The following is a 6,804-nucleotide window of genomic DNA, read 5'->3' as shown; positions in this document are numbered from 1 at the left end:
TTAGCAGAATAAAGAGTCAGTAGGCTTGAATATATGTCAATTAAGATGATCTAGTCTGAGGTACAAAAAAAGAACAGAGCCTCAGAGATCTGTGGGACACCATCATATGCAAATTTGTCAACATAGGCATAATGGGAGTCCCAAAAAGAAAGGAGAAGAGGAAGCAGTAGAAAGAACAATAGAAAACTCAGTACCTGAAAACCATCTGAAGATAATGAAAAACACTGATCTACACATCCAACAAGTTAAATGATCCGCAAATAAGATATACACAAAGAGATCCACACATAGATACACTGTAGTCAGCTGTTAAAAGCCAAATCAAAGAAAATATGACAGCAACAAGAGAAATTAACTCATCACATACAAGGAATCCACAATAAGTTTATAGCTGACTTCTCGTCAGAGGCCAGGGAAGCGAGAAGGCCATGGATGACATATTCAAAGTGCTAAAAGAAAAAGACTGTTGACCCAAACGGCCTTTTAAAAAACTAAGGAGAAATAAAGACATTTCCAGATAAACCAAAACTGAGAGAATTTGTTACTTAGCAGACTTATCCTCCAAAAAACTCTTAAAGGGAGTCACTAAAACCAAAATGAAAGGACAGTAGACAGTAATTTGAATCCATACAAAGAAATGAAGAGTATCAGTAAAGGTAACTACGTGGGTAAATATAAAAGCATGATACATTTTTATTGAAATATTGAAATTAGATTCACATACCAAAATAATCTAATCTTCTAAAGTGTACAAATTCAGTGGTTTTGAGTATATTCAGAATTGTGTAATTATTGCCACTATCAAATTTTAGAATATTTTCATCCCCAAAAAAAGACCCATATCTGCTAATAATCTCTCCATTCCCTTTTACCCCCAGGCCTTGGCAACCATTAATCTACTTTCTGTCCCTGTGTCTATTCTTGACAATTTAACGTAAACAGAGTCATGAAATATGTAGCTTTTGTGACTGGCTTCTGTCAGTTAGGATGTTTTCAAGGTTCGTCCAAATTGTAGTACATTATCAGTACTTTATTCCTCTTTATAGCTAAATAATATTCCATTGTGTGGATATACCACCTTTGTGTATCCATTTCACCACTTGGTGGACATTGTGTTTGCTTACACTGTTTGGCTACTATAAATAATGCTGCTATGAAAATTTATGCACAAGTTTTTGTGTGTGGGCATATGTTTACAACTTTCTTGGGTATATACCTAGAAATAAAATTACTAAGGCATATGGTAACTCTTTAACTTTTTGAAGAACTGTCAAGCTATTTTCCAAATAGCTGCACCATTTTACAAGCCCACAAGCAACGAATGAGGGTTCTGGTTTGTCCACACCTTCGTCAAAACTTGTTATAGTCAGCAATTCCAACCATCCGTGTGGGTATAAAATCTCACTGTGTTTTTCATTTGCATTTTCCTAATAACTAATACACTGAGCAACTTTTCAGGTATTATTTGCTATCTTTTTTTATTCCTTGGAGAAGTACAAACTTTTGCTTATTTTTAAATTGGGTTATTTGTCTTTTTTATTGTCAAGTTGCAAGCATCCTTTATATAGTCTGGATACTAAACATACTAAACTCTTATGAAGCATATGATTTGCAAATATTCTCTCCCATTCCATGGGCTGTTTTATTTATTTTGTTTTGTTTTACTTCTTGATGTTGCCTTTCGATGCTCAAAAGTATTTTTGTTGTTGTTTTGTGGGGAGGGTGGGTGAGATGGGGGGTGGAGAGGGAGATAGATAATCTTAAGCAGGCTCCATGCCCAGCACAGAGTCCACTGTGGGGCTCAATTTCACAACCCTGAGATCACCACCTGAGCCAAAAATCAAAAGTCCAAGGCTTAATTGACTAAGCCACCCAGGTGCACCATTTTTTTCTTTTTTTAATTCTGGAGAACTATGAAGTCCTTGCAAGCCCAGCTCATTTCTGTAGATTATTTTCCAAAGGTGTAAAAAATGGAACCAAAATGGAGAATCCCTTAAGAACCTAAAGAAGTACAATATGTAAAGCTACGATTACCCAGTAGTAAGAATTCCAGCCTTTAGCTGCCAGCTGCCTCCTCTTCCTCTTCCCAAGAGTTAGTGGGATGAAACCATCTTCCCCTTGACTGTTTTCCTTTCTTTTTTCTTAATATCTGGGTGTGCATGGTTCAGCACCTTGAGGAAGTCGGCTGTTTTTGCCCACACATGTGTGTGAATATCGGCCTTAGGGCACTTGATGTGTTAGTGTGGATTGTTCCAGAACGGGTGGATCAGGTGGATGGTGTTGTCTCAAGCACTGGAGTTGGTATGCCTCAAGGAAATGGCAGGGAGGTGTATAGCCATCGCTGTCACCCATGTCTTGGGTGTCATGGCAGCACCCATGTCTTTCAACTCCAGAGGAGCTTCCCTGTGGCTCAACGGGACACGTAGGGCTGCGTGCATAGTTCTGCGTCCTTCTTTGAACTCTTGCATGAACACTTTTCCAATGACTGCATCATTGTCATCCTTAAACACTGTGCAGAAGACGACCGTGACTTGGTCCTTTTAGACTCAACATACATGGTCTCATCATCCCTCCAATGGGTAACTGCCCTCTGCTTGGAATTGGAAGTCTTTCTCAAAGACAGAAGCAAAACAGTTTCGTTTCAACGCACCAGCCTTGATGCACAATGGAATCCTCGGATGTTGGCGGATTTTCAAGGTCATATAGCGGAGACATTGTGTCCTGATTTGGGATTTACCAAGAAATTTCCATATGTATCTGCTATAACTCATCCGCACCATGTGCCTGATGTTCCTTGTTGAATTTCAAGGAAAGACTGACCATCCATTAGGGTTTGAAATATGTTAGAGGACAACATCAAAATCTACAAATGTTACTTCTACTACTTCTGATTTGTGATTGGCAGCAATGTTCTCCACCTTGAGCTTGAGCATCCCTCGATGATGCAGTTGTTCAGGTTGTTCACCTTGAGCAGGATCTCGGCATCGCCTACCCAGCCCCACCACGCCCCCCCCATGCCTCACCCACCTGCCGCTTCCACCACTGCCACCTCACCGACCTGTGCTGATTGGTTTACTGCTCTTTTTGTTTTTGTTTTTGTTTTTTTTTTAACTGCCTTTGAGTTTACCCTGGTGATTTTTTTCAGAATATTTTTCACCTTCCAGGCTTTCAAATTTAATCATTGTATGATTTCCAGAACGATTTAGCCATTCTGTATTTATTCACCATACTATTCAAATTTCCTGGGTGGTGTTTGCCTCTTCCTTCAAAAACCTTTAGAGACATCTTGTGTTTCTGCCAAGCATCTTGTAAGCAACACGTATTTGAATTCTGATTTTAAAAATAATCTGAAAATTATTGCTTTGTCCTTTTCCTTTTATGACATAGCTGTTCTTTTTGATCTAACTTCAACTCTTTTATTACATGTTTCCTATTTTTTTTTTTTATGATTTGCAGTTTCATTGGCTTTCTGCCTTGTACTATGTGGACTGTATCTTATCTAAACGTGTTTTCTGCACTTACTTTGTTTTACTTCTCATTAAGTTTTACACTTTGCTCACTCTCTCCTTGACACTCTTAACTTCCTTCAGCATTCATGAAGCTGTGTATTTCCTGAGTTTTGGTCTTCCCTCTGGCACTTTCTTCTCTATGTTGATGTTTGGCTGCCCTCTCCCTCATTCCCCTTTTCTTTCCAACCCACTTTCCCCAGACCATTTCATACCATTCCTTGGATTTAATTACCATCTATACACTAAAAATTCTCAGTCTTTTAGATCTATCCTAAATCCCTCTCCTGAACCCAAGCCCATAGACATCTAACTAACTACCAGATATCCCCATCTGGATATCCCCCAGACGCATTAAATACGAAGTACTCAAAATGACACTCATTTCTTTCCCAGTAAGTAAACTGCTCCTCTACCAGAATCTTCCCTCCAGAAAATGACAGCCCTATCCACCTCAATCCTAAAGCCAGAAAATCTGGGAAGATATTTAACTCCCCTATTTCCCTAAACCCCCATATTTCTCACCCACATCTTTCAGTATTCTTGCTTCTGGATTCCACATAGTGGTGGAATTCATCTTCATCTCTCTATCTACAGAGCCTCTGCTATGGAGACAAGTGACTATGTGCTCTTACTTGGATCCTGCGAAGGCTGTCTAATTGATCTTTTTTGATCTATTCTCCATCCTGCAAACAGGAGAATCTTTTAAATACAAATCCTAGTGTGTTGCTCCTCCACTTAAAACCCTTCAGTTGGGATGCCTGAGTGATACAGTCAGTTAAGCATCTGCCTTCGGCTCAGGTCATGATCTCAGGGTCCTGGGATCGAGCCCCGCATCGGGCTCCCTGCTCAATGGGGAGCCTGCTTCTCCCTTCTCCTCTGCCCCTCCCCCCTCCACTTGTGCTTGCTCTATCTCTCTCTCTCTCTGGCTCACTTGCTCTATCTCAAAAGGATAAATAAAAAATCTTAAAAAAAAAAAACTCTTCAATGAATTTCCATTGCATTTGGATAAGCCTTAGAAGGCCCTCCCTGAACTTGGACCCCACTCCTCTTTGCCACCTCTTCTTAACCAGCCTCCATGTCTCACTATGTTCTCCGACCATAGCTAGACTACATTTAGTTCCTTGGAGGTGCTAGGAACCCTGTGGCAGACACTGTAAATTGCCCCCAGTATCCATTGTCTTCTCTTAGTAATAGAACTGACCTCACTCCAGATTCAGTAGGACACAAAATTGGTAGTCACTACTTTTTTTTTTTCTTTTTCTGGTTACTACTTTTACTAGCTTCACAGACTATTAGGTGTGACTCTGTGACCTGGCTTTCATGAACGGAAGGTGTGGAAGGGTGATATGTGCAACTTTAACTTCATTTCCTTAGAAATAAGTTGGTTGCCCTTTGTTCCTTCCCTAGGGCTGGAGCTGGTGAACAACCTTTGACCAAATGAATGAGGAAATCCTCCAGGAGGATGGGAAGACTGGAAAATGGAAGGAACCTGTGACCATCAATAATGATGTGGTACACAGATGTCTGAGTCCTTTTTTTTTTTTTTTTTTTTAAGATTTTGCTTATTGATGTGACAGAGAGAAAGAGACGGAGCACAAGCAGATAGAGCAGTAGGCAGAGGGAGAAGTAGGCTCCCCCCTGAGCAGGGAGTCCCATGCAGGGCTTGATCTCAGGACCCTGGGATCATGACATGAGCTGAAGGCAGATGCTTAACTGTCTGAGCCGCCCAGCTGCCCTAGATGTTTGAGTTTCTAATTACAGCAGTTTAGTCTATGTATCCATCAGCTTCATCTGGGTTCCGCTGTAGTAACAAATAACACTTAAAGCATAGTGGCTTAACACAGGTAAGGTTTCTTTTTCACGCATGCTGCATGTGCAGCACAGGTCAGTAAGGTGGGTCTGCTCATGTAGTCACTCAGGAATCCAGCCTAATGGAGGGCTTCATTTAAATATATTCCTTAATGAGCACACAAGTGAGAAGGGTGGTTGGCAAACCGTGTTCTGTCTGAAGCTTCCAGATGGAAATCAGGCACGCTACACTCACAGTGCAAGTCAGCCTCCTCACCTAATTCAAAGAGGATTAAGAACAGATAATCTTACTATGTTTCCAGAAGAAAGAGAAAACAAGAATATGTGTGACTCGTCCTAAAGTCTCTCTCAGTTTCTGCCTTAATATGTCTTAGTCTGTGCTCCCTCGAGAGAGGTAACCTCTGTTTCTCTTGTCCAAATGTTTGTAGGATTTTTTTCTCTATGGTTTCAGAATATGTATTTCAAGGCTCTCACAAAACTGTATCTTCTCATTAATTCTTCCTGTAATCATTACCCTTGGGAATCCTAAAGGGATTATTCCTTTTGCATAATGCTTCCCAAATATTTATCTAAATACCTGAACTTTCTCCAAAGCTCCAGTCCTAGATTTCCAACTGCCCACTACCTGCCAAACTTGACAAACCAAAAACAACTGACTGTATTACTTTCATTCCCCCCTTAAATCTGATTCTTATGAGTTTATGTTCTTGTTTTGGCTTGATTTGTTTATTTTGCTCTGTATCTCCAGCCCTTAGACTAGTGCCTGGAATGAAAAGGGATACTATATACTGAATGAATGAATAAATGAATGATTATCAAGATTTGATAATGGCTTGCAAACCTGGAATCTTCTCTTAACTCCAGTCTCCTCCTTACTAGTCTGCACACGGCCCTTCTACCTGCCACACTTGGCGAGTCAGGGGCTCGTGGTCTATCAACTAGATTATTATAATAGCTTTCTCAAAGTCATCCTCATCACCAATTTTTTTCATTCTTCCACCCGTTTTATACACTGTTCCCACATTAATTTCCTTGAAGTATGTGACACCCTGTCACTCATTCTACAACCTTATAAGGAGTGCATTCACATGCAAGCAGTATGTTCCAAAGGTAAACACAAATAAGGCACAGTCTCCATGCTTGAGCAGCTCACAATCTGGTGGGAGACAAACGTGCATCTAGAGATACAGAACCAAGAAAGCAGAGCCAAACTAGAGGAGCACAAAGGGGGAGTGACAGATGTGACAGATGCTGAATCAGTCAAGAAGTCACAGAAAAGAGGACATTGATTCCATGTCCTAACAGACAATTAGACATTTTCCAGAACTGGTATTCGAGGGAAATAGGAACGATGCATTGTTTGAGTCAGGAGGGGAAAAATAAGTGGGCACCCACCGAGGTTAGTTTGGGAGTAGGCAGGGATTGATGCAATTTTATCTGAGGACCTCTGATTTGGTTCTGATGCCAGAGAGGGACGAAGGAGGAG

General features: G+C 40.7%; 1 pseudogene; it reads right to left on the bottom strand.

The window, feature by feature from the left end:
* Positions 1 to 2,093: 2,093 nt before the first annotated feature.
* LOC116858652 lies at positions 2,094 to 3,016 on the bottom strand (annotated as a pseudogene).
* Positions 3,017 to 6,804: the final 3,788 nt, after the last annotated feature.

This window comes from Lontra canadensis, unplaced genomic scaffold (genome assembly GCF_010015895.1).
Source record: "Lontra canadensis isolate GAN:19392208 unplaced genomic scaffold, GSC_riverotter_1.0 scaffold141, whole genome shotgun sequence".
Classification (NCBI taxonomy): domain Eukaryota; kingdom Metazoa; phylum Chordata; class Mammalia; order Carnivora; family Mustelidae; genus Lontra; species Lontra canadensis.
Note: the sequence above shows the minus strand (reverse complement) of the source record. Positions and strands in the feature narration are given on the sequence as shown.